The 18,074-nt window shown below is 36.9% G+C and overlaps 1 non-coding gene across 1 annotated transcript; it reads left to right on the plus strand.

The window, feature by feature from the left end:
* The first annotated feature begins 58 nt into the window (after nt 1–58).
* Nucleotides 59–140, plus strand: TRNAS-AGA. Its single transcript has one exon. It is a non-coding gene; the product is annotated as a tRNA-Ser (tRNA).
* The last annotated feature ends 17,934 nt before the right edge of the window (nt 141–18,074 follow it).

The following is an 18,074-nucleotide window of genomic DNA, read 5'->3' on the forward strand; positions in this document are numbered from 1 at the left end:
CTCTCGTTAATAATAAATAACGTTTAAATATTTAAGAGTGATGATAAGAATTCACCGAGTGGGCGTGCCGGAGTGGTTATCGGGCATGACTAGAAATCATGTGGGCTCTGCCCGCGCAGGTTCGAATCCTGCCGCTCACGAATTTTTTTTTTGAATTTTATCTCCTTGTACTAGTTTACTCTTTGGTTAGCACAAACAGTCTTCTAATTCGCTCATTTTTGCTCATTATTCTCTGTTGGCAAAGATTTGGGTTACCACTTTAGAACTTTTGTAAGGACTTGGACTAGACATAAGAGAGCATTATTAATTACTTCATCGTCTACCATGCCTAGTAAAGATGCTTACATTATGCTTGTTACACTATTCATATTCATGACCGTACGGGCATTTTGGTTACCCTAATGTCTCATCAAGTAGTTAAATTATTTATCACTTAAGCTTGTTAGCTGAAGAAATTTTCTCAAAATCTTTCATATAATTTTTAATCACAACTTATGATTTAAAATAAACAATAAAGATTGGCTCACAACTCAATCTTACAAACGTTCTCTCACAACCTAAACGTAACAGTTCGTAATTAATCAGTTCGTAATTAGTCAGACATAAAAATTTATCAGAAACCAATTGTGAACTGCCACGTTGAGGTTGTGAGATTAGATTGTAAGTGTAATATTACCTAAAACAAATAAATATATATAGTGTATCCAGATACAAGGAAACTCGACACCATCAGCTTGATAAGCACTTAGCCTACTTTTCCAGTAATGGGCCACGACCCATTTTACTTTTGTTGGATTGTGGTTGTATACTCAGAAAAAGTTTGGAAGCATAGGCTCCGTTTGGTTTATTATTTCTTCCCATATTCCCAAAATACTTGTTTGGCTTGTTATTTGAGAAATATTAGTATATTTTTTAATTACTTTTAGACGCCTAAAGTTTATTAATTTCATAAATACCTCTAGAAAAAAGTTTAAAAATTAATAAAAACACCCCCACCCGCCTATACTTGCTAGATTCTAGTGATTCAGTGGTAGCCAAAATCTGTCAGAACGGCCTACAAACGATCGGAACTGACAGCTAAAGAAATGGTCGTCATTGTCTCGTTGACCACAACGACGGCCATACCCGCCAGATCCGACCGGTCTGGATTGTAACGCCATTTTCAGGCCAGATTCCGGTGGTGGTGTCCGAAATCTGGCACTATGGGTGGGTGGATGAGTGGGGGTGTTTTTGTCATTTTATAAAATTTTTATATATTGGGGTGTTTAATTAAATTAGCAAACCTAGGAAGTTTTTTTTTATAAATTTTTAAATTTTATCTCGTAATACTCCCTATTTAACTACCCAATATTATTCCCAAAACCCTATTTAAAATAATAAAACAACCGGACCCATAAATGTTAGATTGTTTACTGTTTTCAGTATCTTTATCTTGCACATTCTCAACGAATTATTTTGCAGGACTTTATCTGGTATACAGTTTCCTTGAAACTGTGAGTATGAGAAGAAAAAATTTGAAAGATTCATGCGCTAGAAGTTCTTCGAAAGTGAAAGAAGTGGGGGTTTATATTTTCAATTAGTATAAGCACATCTTTCTCCAGAGAGTGAAAAGAGAAGACCTTGAATCACACTTGTTATTAATCTGTTTTTTGACAGGCAGCTTATGGGGCCTGAGAATCAGATCAACTTCATCTGCTTCAAATTCTCCTCTCGATATCAGCTAACTCAACCTACAGCTTTTATGGCATCTATTTAAACCTGAAAGTACAAGAAAGAGAAAATGTATAATGCAGATTCAAGCAGCCATGTAAATTGAAATAACTTGATAAATTAATTACCAGATCTTGGGGGCACCAAATTTCACAATGCACTTCCTAAGAAGATTATCTTCTTCATCCGTCCATGCAGCATTAAGAATTCCTGAAGAGCCAGCAATATATAAAGTATAAACCCCGAGTAATATTTGTTATCAGAGATACGTATTCAGCTCACTTAACCCAAGTTTTGCGCCACCAAGACAGCAATCACCTGGGTCTAGCTTCTTACAAAGCTGCGGCCTGTTACATAAATCATCTTAAATTAATTGTAAACTTTAAATGCATTTTTAGTAGTTGATCAAGGTCAATACAAATTAATTATTCTAATTAAAAGATTTTCATGGATCAAATACTAGTAGTATAACTATATATCTATGCACATGTTGTCTAACTTCTTACATAAAGCTAATAGTGTTGGCTTCTAACATGCAATAATACAACTTTAATTGAACTGTATAAATGCATAATTAGTAGTTGATCATCAATAAAAATTAATCTTGAAAGAATTTCATGGATCAAATAGTTATATATCATGTCTTATTCTTGTGACTAGTAGGGAACGAAAACTGATGCCTAAGTCAAAAAAATTAATTTAGATCTTTTTATATCTAATAAAAGATTTTTTTTTTTATAAGTTTATATTGAAATTTAATATATATATACACACACACACATACACACGCACAAATCATTTTTATTATTTAGAGAATACCATTCATTAAAAAAATGAATAATAAATATTATTTCATTATATTTCAAATATTTTTAGATTTTTCAACTAAAATAGATAATCTTATGTATAATATTGGAAGGATGTGTTGAAGAAAAAAATTAAAAGAAGAGAAACAAATATTAGAGTTTTGAAAAGAAATATTTTAAATAAACTTTCATTAACATTTAATTAGAAAAATAATCTTAAAGTGATAATATTTTCTCTAAAAGGAACTGTATAAATATAAAGAATTAGCCTTTAGTAATAGCTTATGGTCGTTGATATTTAACAAGAGAAAAAATAATATTATAGATATTATTTAAAAAGAATTAAACATTTTTTCGTCTTAATTCAAGAAAAATAAGTCAATTAAATTTATAAAATTATTAAATACGTATTTTGAATGAACCTTTTAAGTCAACGGATTTTAATTACTAAATACATATTTTGGGGCCTTTTAAGTTTTAACTCAAGGGAGGCCCAAGTACAAGCGCGAAGCACATAATACCATTTAATTAACGGCCGAACGACTTGTGCATACCCAAGATTTGCCATAACGATAAGTTGATACCCAAAAGATTTTAAAACGATAAATAGGTACCTTCCGTCATGTTCTGTTAATAATTTCTGTTTATTAATAGTGAAAAGACTAAAATGCCCCTGGAAGTTTGAATTTTAGTTTTTTATAAATTTATAAATTTCTAAAAAACCCCCTAAGTTTACAAATTTAACTAAATACCCCAATATATAAAATTTTTGTAAAATAACAAAAACACCCCCGCCACCTGCAGTGCCAGATTCCGGCCACCACCGCCAGAATCTGGCGACGTGAATTCGCCATTGAAGGCAAACAGTAGCTTCAGTTGGAGGGTGGGTTTCTCGGGAACAGAGAGAGAGAGGTTCTATTCATGGCCAAGATGGTGGTTGGTGTCGTACTTCTGCTTATTATAATGTGTGAGGCGGTTTGAAAGTTTGGGTTTGTTTTGACTAAGTTACGTTGTTGCCATGATATCAGTGTGGTTTTCTGTTGGGATTTGAAGTATATTTATTACTTTATACCCTTGCAACTGTTTTAATTACCGCTTTTTGTTTGTCTTTCGTTTGTTTATAAATTTCATATTTTATGCTGTATTCGTCTAAATAATAGTTGGTTTGGTCGTTTGTTACCAACCTAAAGAAGCGCAAGATATAAATTATTTGCTTCTTTACCCTTGCTGCTGTAGATATGACTACGAGCTTAAGAAATGATATCAAAATCTGGTCCAGAATGCTTTTTGATAATATATATATATATAATCTATAAAATTATAGTCCCATTAAAACGATTAGACTATGATCTTAATAATAAAGAGAAAGAATTGAGAACATTGAACAGTTGATAAAGAAAAATAATCACATGAGACTAAGTATGAGATTCAAAATAGCTGTGGAAACGGGTAAAGGATTTGTCAAATCCAACAGTTTCTAATTTTATGCATTAATACATAAAGGGAGAAAATTCCAAGCTTCGTGTCTATTTCTATATCTAATTGTCTTTGTACAGTGCACTCACGGATCATACCATGTTATTCCAAAGCTTTCGTATATTAATGGTTTTCAATTTATTTTTTAATTGGTCCATTCAGACCCTTCAATAATTCAAATTGGATCAACATAAGTCTTCAATCTTGCATCAATTGTTCGATAGAAATAAAATTAAATAGATTCAAGAAATTTAAGTTGACATGGCGCCAATAGCATGCCAGCCGCATAGTATCTTATACTGTACATCACGTTTACATATTCTCTAAAGTCCACGCTGGATAGCTGTGAGATTTGGAACGTGGCCCAATTTGGGATAGAATTGATATCTCTACAGCCACAAGTTAGTGATGGGCAGAGTCCAGATGATTTAATTGCATACTGGAGCATTGAGAATACCGTAGCCGTGTTTAGGCCTTTCGGTTAAGGATCCACAGCCACAAGTGAGCTTTTGGTCAGAATGGGCAGTTCCTCGGATGACTGCCACGTAACGACATAAGGGTCTAGTGAAATGTGGGTCCATTTTAATGCTTTTTGTAACACGGGGAAATTACTTTTGGGCATTTGTTGGACAACGTTTTGAGTCAGATTCTCTGTCAATCCTAGTAACTGCACAAGTAGGTCAGCGTTGGACATAAGCCCACATCGAATAATTATCATTTGGGATGGACCTTCACGACTAATCAGGAGCAAACCAAACAGTTAGATTGTTTATTCTACAATCGACTAATAAGATAAAGTCGAAATAATTTAAGGTAAAGAATAAGTTTTAAGTATAGAGATTCTTGATTGTAGCTCTTCATAAAAGGTTGGAACATTAAATACAATTGGGAATTGAATGTGGTTATAAAAGGAGTAACAGGTCTGAATAATGCAAATGGACAAGCGCATGGGTAGGGGACTGATCGTTGAAGGTTGCGCAATGAATTAGTTGCCACATATATGATATGCATACAATGAATCATGTTTCACAGGAAAAATTGACGAGCTGATATAAAGGTAGGAGTATAGTTTCCACTAATGTACAAAAACGGAGTTGGATATTGATGAATCAATCATTTGTATGGTTAAAATAACGTATAGTCATTGGAAATTGGATCTCAACATGATCCAAAATTATAATATCATCACCACAAATATGTAATTGAGTTAAGGTGTGTACCAAACAGATATTAATCATAAAAAAAAAAAAAAAAAAAATTTGAATAAGGCAAACAGTTTGAGCTGGGACCTAAGTATGCGCAACAAGTCATAAATCAACGAGCCTACAATAATGTATACTTATGTATTAGAGTTATAAAAACGAAGTTGTATGGCATCAAAAAGTGCTGAAAAGAAAATATCGCCCCATTCATTTACACACGAATTTGGTTCACATCTGACATATTTAGATTAATTAATTTCAGTGGAGTAGGGTACATTGTTCTGTATCGTCAACGGATTACAGATTGATGACAATAAATAAAACTAATAAATTGCATGATTTCATCACCTTAGAACACCTTTATCTTATGAATCTACCGAAATCACAGAGTGAGTGGCAGCCTAAACGGAAATCACACAAGTTTGATGGCCGATGGTTATCGTTCACGTTCAAGGCTTTATTGATTCAACTAATCCTCCATCACCTCACATGATTTTTAGGCACTTGATAAGCTGCATTCATGGTCTCTCCTCTACTTCAGGATGTGGAATCTGGAAAAATAGATACGAGAGCGTGGAAATTTGCATACGCCACTTAATATTGTTACTGGATCTTTGTTTAAAGAATGGAACACACTCAACTCCCTATTGGCAAATGTCTCCAGCCTGCGTACAGCACAGTGTTACCAAACAACTTAAAAGACAGATTGTTGCCTTGACAAAGAGAACAGAACTGGATTACAAAGAATTATATATTAATACTCCATTGTAGTTTATTGACGCACATATAAAACGCAAAATGCATACAAGCAAGAAGAGTCTAAATGCCTGTTAGAAGAACTGGATTAAAAATCATTCCTGGAATACCTCTCCCCCCTGTTAAGGTGTTGTGATGGTAGTAAGGAATCCAAATCCATGATGTTGTACATAGGAAACATGGTGAATAAAATAGAACAATGCCAGACAATCTGATGCTTTCTATCGCATTGGAGGTCAACTCTTTAATCCTTTTAAAATATATAGTGCAATATTGTCTAATTATTTGTCCAAGAACTTCACCTACTCTACTATGTGGGAGATCTTTGAAGTAAATGTTCACTGACCTGATACCTCTTATTAGGGGATTTGAGAAGATAGCTTCAGGTTAGGGATCTGGGATACACTGAACGCTACCTGCCCCCGTTGTATCCAATACATACAGTGCGTGGACCTCCACGGCCAAGCAAGACAGATGTAGTTAGTGGTGTATGCTTGACAGAAACATGACAAATTGAGAAATCTCAAATGGATCCGGCTCTGGCATCACATAACAGTTTTCAATGACAAATGTGAAAAAAATCTAAGATTTCAACCATAACTATAGATTTATTAACGAAGATTTCAGTTTGGTGCCCAACTAACATGTTGTTTCTTTGCTTTGGCAGACACACTATCGTTTCACAATGTATATAACTGAAATATATAAAGACAGAAGACAGGTATTATGCGTTCAGCCCTCCAAGTGCATAGAGCCCTTCCCCAGGACAGTTCAGCAGCGCGCACCCTCTGTTAATATTGAAATATATGTTGAGAAATCATCAAATCAAAGTCCAGCAATCTCCATAAAGATTAACAGAAGCAAAACATAACTAATCACTAATTTATCACCGGCTTGTTATTATGAAAAAAAGCATGCTGAACATCCAGTATTTCCAAACATTTAGTTAAAATTCTTTATCATTTTTTATTGGACTTACCTCTACTCTGGGACTCTGCCTAGACATATTTTCCCTCACCCTTATTAATTGGAGAAACTTATGAAAACGAAAATACAATGTAGAGCAACTAATTTCTGATGTGAAGCTCATTTAATAAAATTACCACACAACAAGCAAAGACCTAATCACAGAGGATTCTGACAATTAAAACTATACTTCATAAACTACAACTGAAAAGGAAGAGATGACTAACATTTATTGTTGGGAGGTAGCCTGCTCCGCATCATCCTTATTTTCCATAACTTCTCTCAGGAAACGAAACTCTAGTTCGGAGAAATGGCTTTCCAGAAACAAGGAACACCCATGGAAAGAAATAAGCAAAAAACCTCACAAAAAGTGGTATATTTGCAAACTGAAAATGTTTACAGAAACCCAAAGCATCGAACACATAAAAAAAGAAGAACAAACACGCACTGAACCTGTTACCCATCACATGTAGGACAAGACAAAGGGTGATAAAAATAGGGCTCAACAAAGGCGGACCACTTTATAGTTGCATTCCTTGTCTAACTACATTTATAAAATCCTTTCCCTTTACAAGACCACAAGGCCCGCGACTTTTTTCATCAAAATGTAAAGCCGACTAAAAACCAATTCACAACCTATCACAAGAACCTCAAACCAGGAACGAAGTAGTGCTTAGAGCAAGACACGATGTGTCTCATTTAGTTTTTACCCGTTTTCGCTTCCGTGACAGGCCGAAGGCCGCACCTAGTGTAATCGTGAAAGCAAATGAGGGTGACAAATCCACCAAGATTATTGTAGCTTGTGCCACAAACTGCAGTGATTTGGTACATCCGTCACACTTTCACTCTCTCCACTTTTCTTCGAACAATTCAGATTGCATACAAACCGATTCAGTTTATCTGGCAGTTGACGACGCACGGGTGAGCTCTAGACTGTATTTTAGAAATGTACAGCAAATCGCACACGCTAGGATATTGCTATCCGTAAAAGTGCCCGAAGTAGTAACTGGTTCAGTATTCAAGGCTGTTCTTTTGAATTTCAACTTGCTGCGTTTATCTACAAATAAAGTATTAAAACTTATGTTAAAAACAATTCACAATCTTAAAAACCTAAATACATTAAAATTACTGGTCTGCACACGTCACTACAATCGAGACAGATGTTAGCCCTATATCTTGTCACATCTTTTCTTCATTTTAGTTAGTAGATGGAACAAATGATCATCCCTTCTCTCTGGAAATCTTACTATAGCACTCTAGCATATCCGGATTGAATCTTAGCTCATCGGCCGTTTCACAGTTGGTAACCCTGATCTAACTCCAGCACCTATCCTATCGATGTCTCTTCTCAACTGAACCCTTCGGGTCTGGTTTCCGATCTCGATTATGTTTACCCTCAATCGCCGAGCACTGATTAGCTAGGTTTTATCGTGTTCTTATCGGATTCGGCGAATTTCCATGCTATTTGAATCCAATTGGCCATGGGACTTATGCCAGTTAAATTTGGCTATTAAACCCTTTTGATTCCCAGTGCAACGAAATTATCGATGTGCCGGCGTAGAGTTCAAAGTGATTTCGGCAGTTTCTTCGTTGCGTTAATGTTGGCCGAGATGCAGTTGATGATGGTTTGTGAGTATGGTCTTTTCAAGGAGGTGGTTAAATGTGCGACTGATTTATTCTGTAGTGGAAATCCGGCAATAGATGTGATATGATTTAACGTCAACGCCGCTGCTAACGTTGCTGCCAGGTAGTTGATGTATAGCATGCAGTGTACGTACTCGACCGTTATGCATTTACCTTTACGTCTCTAAAGTTTTCCTGGCATAAAGTGAATCATCGGTATAGTATATAAACTAGTGTAATGTAGCTTCGTCACCTAGACTGCGTTTTAACCGAAGACCGTCTTTTTTTCAATGCTACAGACTAGGGCCTGGGTAGTAAGGGCGAGCGCTGAATACAAAACTCGCAAAAAAAAAAAATTATCCATAAATAAAATACAAAAGATGACTGCACAGTACGGGATAGCCTATTTTCCTTACCCAGATTCTCTTTAGTCTCGTTTACTAATAGGGCTACTGGCTATCCGTCTTGTCTCGAAATTTCTTTTCGAACTTCTAATTAGATTGGCCTCAATCTGTATCGACATAAAGTTATCTGACGTTAGTTGATTATCTAATGTTGATGTAGATTGTACTTCATCACTATTTGACCTGGTCTGTTTTCCTCTTATTGTGTAATTTTCAATCTTCGAGAGTTTCTGGTTTTTGGTTCTCCATTATCTGCCGAGGCTTGGGATTAGTTATTGATTTTGGCACTTCGAGGTGTAGAATTGGCTGTTAAGACTTGTTCAAAGTTGGTGTGATGTTGTCTTGCTTGCGCAGATTACATTTAATGTTATCCATTCCTTGTTTCATGGCCTAATAGTAAGTTAACGTTGGCTTCATGGTGAGTTACTGAATTCTGTATTGTCATTGTGCCTAATTTATGACAAAATTGATCTTTAATGATTATTCTAATAAACTGTTTGTAGTAGTTGTGTGCCAGTATAGATTAGCCTTGGTACTGGTATCTACAGTATCAATAGTCTATTGAAATATTGTAGTATATGCTATGACTTGTATGGTAGGCAATTTGCGGGGTCTCATCCAATCTATTTGGTTAATATGAGCATTGCGGATTGCTGTCTGTTGTATCTTTAGCAGACCATGCTGTTTCATAATATTGCCTTTAGATGTTTAGCCTGGAAGAATTGCTCGAAAAGGCGATTTGTTAGGCAATTTGATATGTGGGCTATATAGAACAGGAGTGATGATAGTCTTCTAGTTGCAGACTTACTTCTAATTTTGTTCCTATTATAAGATTGAATCTCTATATTGCTGCACGTTCTTGGTAGTCATTGTTTTCCTGTGACACATATGTAAATTGCGTTTGATTGTGACTTTTATGTACTGATGGGACAGATCATGTCTGTATTAATTGACCACGTTCTTGCAGCATTCATGGTCCTTCTATATCTGGGTAAACATGATTCTGGTGCTGCCCCTCACTGCTGACTCGAATGGAATCCACTCAAATATTCCATGCGAGATCTGGATTACATTGTTATGTCGTAGAGTAAGATTTAGATCACTATTATATAGATAATATTTCTGCATGGAATTGTTTCCATTAACTGGTACTTTTTACTTGGATAAGTTTATATTCCTGTTCTTGGTATATAGCTTTTATTTTCTGTCACCTGTTTCTATGCTCCTTGTTCTTCGGTCATGCTTATTAGATGTAGCTTTTTTTGTGAATTTAGACATAAGCATGCATTTTTACATTTTGGTGAGATCTTTTGTGTTTTGATTTTATTCAGTTGCTGCCTTTGATGGAGGCACTGGACTGGTAGAGTGGTTGGGATCTATAATAGAGAGCTCAACAGGCCAAAGGAGAGAGAGGATCGTTCTGTACTCTTTTGAATGAGATGAAGACATCCCTATCCATGCCGCTCTATCTGTCAGAGATCTTCTGCTAAATCCCTTCCGAAATGAGGAAAATTTGGAAGGAATGGGAAGATGCGAGGTGCCTGTGTGTAATGAACATCCTCATAATGCAGTTCTTCTCTTATTTCTTCCATAGAAGGGGTCCGGCCTACACTGTGTGACACAAGCTTAACCGCCCTCCAACTGTCTTGTCAGTTTCCGGAGTCATTTGCTGAAACCTCATCAGGATATGCTAACCACATCCAAGAAGAAGACCCAACCCTACAAACTCATGTCTCAATGTTACTTCCGAGAGTAGCAGTTACGATTGCAAGAAGAAAAGTGAGGAAGGTGCCTCAACGCACATTCTGTGTCTTGTGAAAGAAGCGCCGGGGGGGGGGGCCAAGATAGTGTGCCACTTTGCCGTGGCTCATTTTAAGACTGGAAGTTGTGGAAGATGCTCGCGTTTATGATGAAAAGGAAAGGTCGTCGCTTACTGTAGAACATTGCATTTCAAGTGGCACCTACACAGATCTCAGAAAGCATGCAGGCTGTACATCCTTGTGCGGACCATCAGAAAGCTGACCCGAGCGGCAGCATAAATTGGAGAAGATTGGGGCGCAGAGAGACCTTGGGACTGCTCCACACTCACATCTTCGTTTGGAGAGGTAGGGGCTGATATGATAGTAGTATTTATGCCGATTGATGATGGGGGTTGGCTAACTGTATTTTTCTCATTAGAGTCTTTAGACCTGGGTCTATCCAAGGAGAAGTAGCTGCGGTCCAGTACTTCAAAATCCAGAGCAAACTGAGTTATTAGGAGGAGATCATACCCGACTTTGGGGGAGAGCTATGAAGGAACCCAGGATCTATCTCCAGAGACGACGATAAGACTCTTCGATGGTGGATCAGTTCCACTTAGGCGCATAGTGAGGCAAGGCTGGCAAACAACTCGACAACCACCTTAATGGCTATCCTTTGCTGCATCTGTAGAATCTTTTTGTTGAAGTTCCACTGTACGAAATGATGCAACTTCTGTGCCTTTTTTTTTCCATGTATTTGCTGATGATGGCCAATCAGTGAGAAACGGGGAGGTTTGACTGCTTGTGGTGTGTTTCGAGGTGGTAGCACAATGGAGATAAGAGGAAGTAATGCTCGACGTGTTTGGTCATTTCCACACCTGTGGAAAGACTTGTTGGAGCGTTGATGGGATACTTATCGGAGATTGTGTAAAACAATGTAATTTAAAATGACTTATTAATTCACTAAATCTTTTTGTCTGAAGTAGCTCTTTTCTTTTACTGTGCTTGTTGGTGCTGCTTCTTTCGGAATTGGCTCTTGAATGTGTTTAAAGAAAAATTTATTAATGTTGTGCCGTTCAAACTTAGTGGGCCAATTGGAGTGGTTGCTATTCAGGGGTTGTTGGTGGGGGGTTATGGATTATTGGGTTTAAGTCATCTATACTTACTGTATTATCAATTGGTGATTATTAGTAATATAAGTCTCATGTAATCTTCTAAATCCAATAGTGGTTACGTGTTGAAATATGTTGAGGTAATCTATACCTTTTTCAAATTTGTGTAAGGATTATTTTAGGCTATATTCTTTTTTTTACTTTATCTTTGATAATTATTTCCATTCTCTCTATTAATAAAATTTAATAACAATCTGTCTTATTTTAAATTTATTTCATGAAATCTTGTTTTACCATTTTCACCTTATTTAATTATTTTTTTGGATAAAAATACCTCTTTGAAATCAAAAACAAATTTCAGCTTACCTCGGCATTCACCCACTCCTAGCCACCTGTTGTTGCTGTTGGCAGCCAAAACCAGCTAGGCTTCGCGGGAATTGATTGGAAGTCACGCGAGTCGTCGTGACAACCATATGTGATGCAGAGGCCCGATATGGCCACCGTTTTGTAGATCGATCTATTTCCAGCAAGATTTTGTTGCCTATATCGGCCAGTTTCAGCAGATATGGCCAAAACGACTCAATCAGGAGCCCGCGTGTCCGTGAGCTATCACGGCGACTTGCGGAGACTTCGAGGCTGGGGAAGCAAGGGGGCTAGTACCATGGCAATGGTGGGGGGACGGGACGCTGGTCTCATTCACGCGTACCATCCTCGCCTCAAAATCACTCCCCCCCTCGCCCATGCCCTTACGGGATGACAGGATTCCCTTCAAACCCGGCTCAAAGGGGAACGTGAGAGGCCGTCCCCACCCTGTTATTTTAATATAAAAACATAAATTAATTTGAAACATTACCAACACATATAGTTAATTTTCGGCCACATAACACCACTATAATAATCGTTTAAACATAATATAACTAACAAAACGGTTTTAGGGTGTTGTTCTTGTTGCTTAATTGTTTAGGGTGAGGAGAAAATTGGGAAAATAAGTGTTATCTATAGGGTAGATAATTGTGTAATTAAGTGAAATATATAGATATAGTGAAAAAAGTATATAGATATATTTTTATTATATATAGCCGGTGGGAGCGAGGGTGGGGTCGGAGAAGGCAATCACCCACCCCCGCCCCCCCATCCCCGTTGACGGGTGATTAAAACGCCCCCTCAACCCTCGATCCTCCTGAAAACCGAGCTCCCTGCCCCTATGGGACGGGGCAGGTCCCGTAATTCCGGGAAACATTGCAGTGTCCACGGTGGTAGGGTGGGGGTGATTTTGTATAAATTTAAAGTTTGTATAAAGCGAGAGTAGTTTTAGCTAAATCTGAAATTGGCGGGTAAAAGAAATTAATTCACAAATAATATAAAAATATATTTTTAAGATTTAAAAGTGGCATTTAATAATTTAAAATAACAACATACCAATTTATCTCCCTCTAACCACATATTAAATATACATACTCACCACAATCAAAAACATTTTGTTTGTAAAGATTCATAATAACTTGAAGGTAATATAAGATTCCTAGTACTCAACATCCTCTACACAAACGTCTCCCATATTCTGGACAACACTAGGTTCATTAAGGAATAATGATGTTAGGGCCTATTTTCAAGGAGATGAGGATTTTGTATATCATATCTCTCCTTGTCAATATACACATTTGTTTCCCTATTTGGAAAATTTATTTATTTGTATTTAATATTTAAAATGCTCTCTTAGTGTTGTTAATTTACTAACAACAACAAACAAAAAGTTCTAAATGATTAAAAAACTTCCAACCACACACATTTCGATTTCGACCACCATCGCGGCAGGTGGTCGAAATCCTGGTATAATGGGGCATTCACGTCGCCTTGATCTATGGTAGTAGCGTCAATCTAAACCTTTTGGGTCATTCACCATTGATCTGCCTTGAAGCCAGATTTGGGCGAGCTAAGTCGTCAACTGGAAGCAATATGGCCATCGTTGACGACAACGCGGCCAGATCTGCCTCAAACAACTAGATTAGCTATAGATTGGCCTTTCTAGTAGATCACAGGGCTCTAGCTAGAAAATGTTAAGATAGGACACGGGACCGACCAGACCCTGGCGGGGTTGGTCTGCCAATACGGGACTCCAGCCACCTTCAATGATGGTGGCTGCTGCTTGGTATTTAATGGGTGGTTGAGTAGTTTTGTTAATTTTCACGTTATTACAATGGGTGTTTTATTAATTTTCAAATCCTATTCGTAATAACCACCCAACTCTTACTGTTTTCAAAAATCCTATCAAAATAAATAAGGGGCGTGTGGTTCAGGAAGTTAGATTACTGGGAATGTTGGATTACTGGAAGATATTTTGATTACCTGGAAAGATTACTGGGAATCTTTAAGAAAATGTGTTTGGTTAGTTAGGGGGTATGTTATATTAATATGTTGGTTTATGGGGAAAAATTGGGGGGTATGTTTTAAATACTAAAATGTCACCTTTACAAATATAATATAATACTATTTTTATTATTAATTTTGAATATGTCTTTTTTAACCCCCCAATATTTCAGATGTAGTAAAACACACCTGCTTATATAAAACGCTAATTTATAAGAAATCACCCCCGCCTCTGCCGCCACGCAGAACACTGCGGAAGTCTCCGGAAAGTCCCCATCAGCACCTCACCGGGACAAAGAGGCTTGATATGGCCGTTGCTGCCCATTATGAATGGCCGACAAAGGCATATCAGGCCAGATCTGGGCAGAGATCGGCCGATAATAGGCCAGGGATCTGGCCGTTACAATCTGGACTGATCAGGGCGTGGTTCGGCCAGCAATATGGGCCGAAAACGGCCATAACGAGGACTCCACGGAGCCTCCACCGAAGCGTTCTTTCCTGCTCTTTAGGGACTACGGCGAGTTTCCGAGGCGTGGGCTTTGGTGTTGTTGGCCGCTGTAGGCGGCGGTGGGGGCTGGGGCCAGTTGGTTGGGGTGGCTGAGTGCAGTGTTGTTAAATGTTTTAAATCAAGGACCTTATTGTCCAAAAATTTTAGTTAAATAAGGGTAAATGAATAGGATATTATTAAAATGTATTTTAAAAAGGAGGGCATTATTGTCCAAAATTTTATTAATACAGGAGTAGAATTGTAACAAAAAAAAGAATAACATCTGGTAATCTCAAATACCTAAGAAAATGGAGTAATCAGATTAGCGCCCATATTATCCAATAGTATACTACTTTGTATTTTGAAGAGATTCCGTACATATTCGTTATATTACTTGAACAAACTGCAAGTGATAAATCAAGTTAATATCAGTGACATTATCCCAATAATACGATATTACCGTCACCAACGCCCCTTAAAAACAAATTACCCTGGCATAGTCCTATTGCTTTACCAATAATGGTTTTCCTGTAATATGTCCATTTAAGAGTAAAGAAGTAACATGTGAACTGGTTAACGGTACAGTGATAAATAAATGATATCGAAACGATCGCAGTAATGTAATATTCAAATAATACAAAGCTCGTGGCATTTGATGGAAAATCAACGGACATAGACTTTGACCATGTGCAGATAAAAAACCGCCGCATTGGTTTGAAAATAAGATAAGGACGATTACACATTATACACAGGTGGATTTACTGATCAAACGCAGGCAATTTAAAAAATTTAAAAGCACATGCCACGTTGATGTGCGTTTTGTGTAATCCCAATTCTTGGTGTTATGACTTTTGGTCCCAACTGTTCTTCTCTTGAATAATGTGTAAGAAAGTTGTGAAATTTTATTTTTATCTTGACTGTGGATTACAACTCTTTTATCGAATATTAATTAACAATGTATTTTGTGTCGTTTTTTTTCTTAGTATATTAGCTTTTTGGGTTAAATTGTCACTTATTAAAAGGAGCATTATTGGAGTACGCACCATTATTGGTACACAATATACAAATGATCTCCCACCGTCTTAGCTATACTCTATTTACCACATTTTCATTTTTTGTAAATATATATCTTTAAAAGAAAAAGGAAAAAAACCCCCGCAAAAAAGAAAAAAGGAAAAAGATGGTAAAGAAAAGAGAGAGCTAACTTTCTTTTTCATTCATTTCCTCAAAAGTCCCAAACCTTTCTGGACTGTCCAACTGCTCGGAGAATGGAGACGCATCTCTGAGACGAGAAAGAAGAGATTTGTAGTTGCGGGGCCCTTTAGAAGTTTATTTCTTTGTGGAGTAGTGTGAAGAATAGTTGTATGAGGAAATGGGATCAGCAGCATATCCAATTCCACTCTAGAACATGATAATGTGACAACAGTGGACACCCAGGTGGTTTTTAATGTTTACGATCTCACCCCTGTCAATAATTATCCCTATTGGTTTGGTGTTCGGGATTTTCACTTCCGGCATTGAAGGTTGATTCTTTTTGCTTGAGTTGGGTTATTCTATGTGGTATTCACGTTCTGAATTGTTTTTCACTCTTTTCGCTTTTAATTTTACAGCTTACTAATTTGGGATTTGTTATATTTGTTAGATTCTTATGGGGCAAAGTTTTTTTTTTTTTTTCCGTTTGCTGATTAAAGAGTCAAAAATTTGAATTCATGTGGTAATTCAGACTTCAACTGTATGGGGGTCGGTGTTGCATGATTGATTTTCATTTTTTGCATGGATGTAGACATGCTTCTCAATGTTTACAGTTCATCAAGCCTTCTCTTCTTATTTTTCGAAAAAAAAATGGGCCAAAAAAAAAGGGGAAGTTTGAGGGCTGGTCATTGATGTTAAACTATTTTTTATTACTGTAACTTCCCTATGGACTTTATTTAACAAGAGCGAAAGAAGTTTTAATTATCGTGCCTAAAAATCTCAATCTTGAAGCCAGGTAAAATTTGTATGCTTCATCAAAGCAATAGAGTCAGTTGCCTTGAAAATATTTGGTGCCTAAAACAATGAGTTTTGGTTCCAGGTTTGAGTGCAGAAATGGTGAGTTGTTTGGATTCAACAGGGACAAAATAGTATTTGAATTGGGCTAATGATTAGAGCCTCAGACAATGGATTTAAACTTGTTCTCATTGCCAAACTTTAAGTATTTTATCTACTCACAATAGTGGAAGAAGTTGTGGATCCTGTGACTTGGATATGGAATGAATAAATTGTTATGGTTGATGTGGGCCCTGGAGGAAGGCATGGTAGAAGTGTGGAACATATAATGGAAATTGGGGGATGAAAGTGAATCTGATACATGTTGTAGATTCACGAAAACGATATTAATTAGAAACTGATATTGCGTTGAATTGGGGAGAGAGTACTGAGAACATTTCATCATGATCCGCTAGAGTCCATATAGGGAATGTTCATCATACCAGAGAGTTTCTGATCAATTAAATTCATTGTGATATACACTAGGCCAAAAATGAAAGAACTCTTATATTGTGAATTTTGGTTCAATACATTATTGTTTCTATGGCCTTTAAAGCTCAATACACTAGAACATCTGAATTTATTGTGTGAACAGTTAATGGACGGAGTATGGTTTGGGAGCAAATGATTTTTTTTTTTTCAAGTTAGCCCGGAGTTTTGAAGTAGAACCAAAGAGCTGACCTGATTATTACCGATCTTACATCCATGGGTCGCTTAAAATATGCCTTCCTCTGAACTCCCGGACGTTATTGAGTTCTGCAGCTTCTGAGTACAGGGATACTTATTAATTATCATTCAACGAATTGCAACCATTTTACTGATCGAAATAATCGCATGGACATTACAGGCAAACATATCCCTGGGTGGGGAAATCGGCTGGCCCGGATAGGTACAAAAAGTTCATTCCTGTTAGTGATCTTCCAATTCCTGTAACACATTGCAACTTGACAACTATAATACCACTTTGGAGATGGTATTGGCCTTAAAACCAAGGGATATGGGGCGTGAGTAGCTGCACCTTGGAGGTCTCAGCCAAAGGATTTCGTTACCGACGCCAAATTGGGGATAATATGCCCAATTAAAGATATATCATCAGAATACATTGAGTTTCAAATTATGGGCTTTGATCTGCCTTTCCTAGATTTTCAAACGATATAGCCTTAGTTTAAGGAATTGAAGTTTACTGTTCTTTTCCATAACTAGTTAACAATTCTTTACACACTCAAAAGCTGAACCATCTGAAAAATTTAAATGAAGGCACACGTCTGTTCCAATTCAGGTGTTTGTGCGGTTGTCTTCTCCTGAAAGCCTTCAATCTACTTCTGTTAAGCAGCTACTGGAGTACCACGATAGTGTAGGGTAAATATGATATATCATGAATAGTTTTCTCGAATAGTGTTC

This window comes from Pistacia vera, unplaced genomic scaffold (assembly GCF_008641045.1).
Source record: "Pistacia vera cultivar Batoury unplaced genomic scaffold, PisVer_v2 Contig327, whole genome shotgun sequence".
NCBI classification, from domain to species: Eukaryota; Viridiplantae; Streptophyta; class Magnoliopsida; order Sapindales; family Anacardiaceae; genus Pistacia; species Pistacia vera.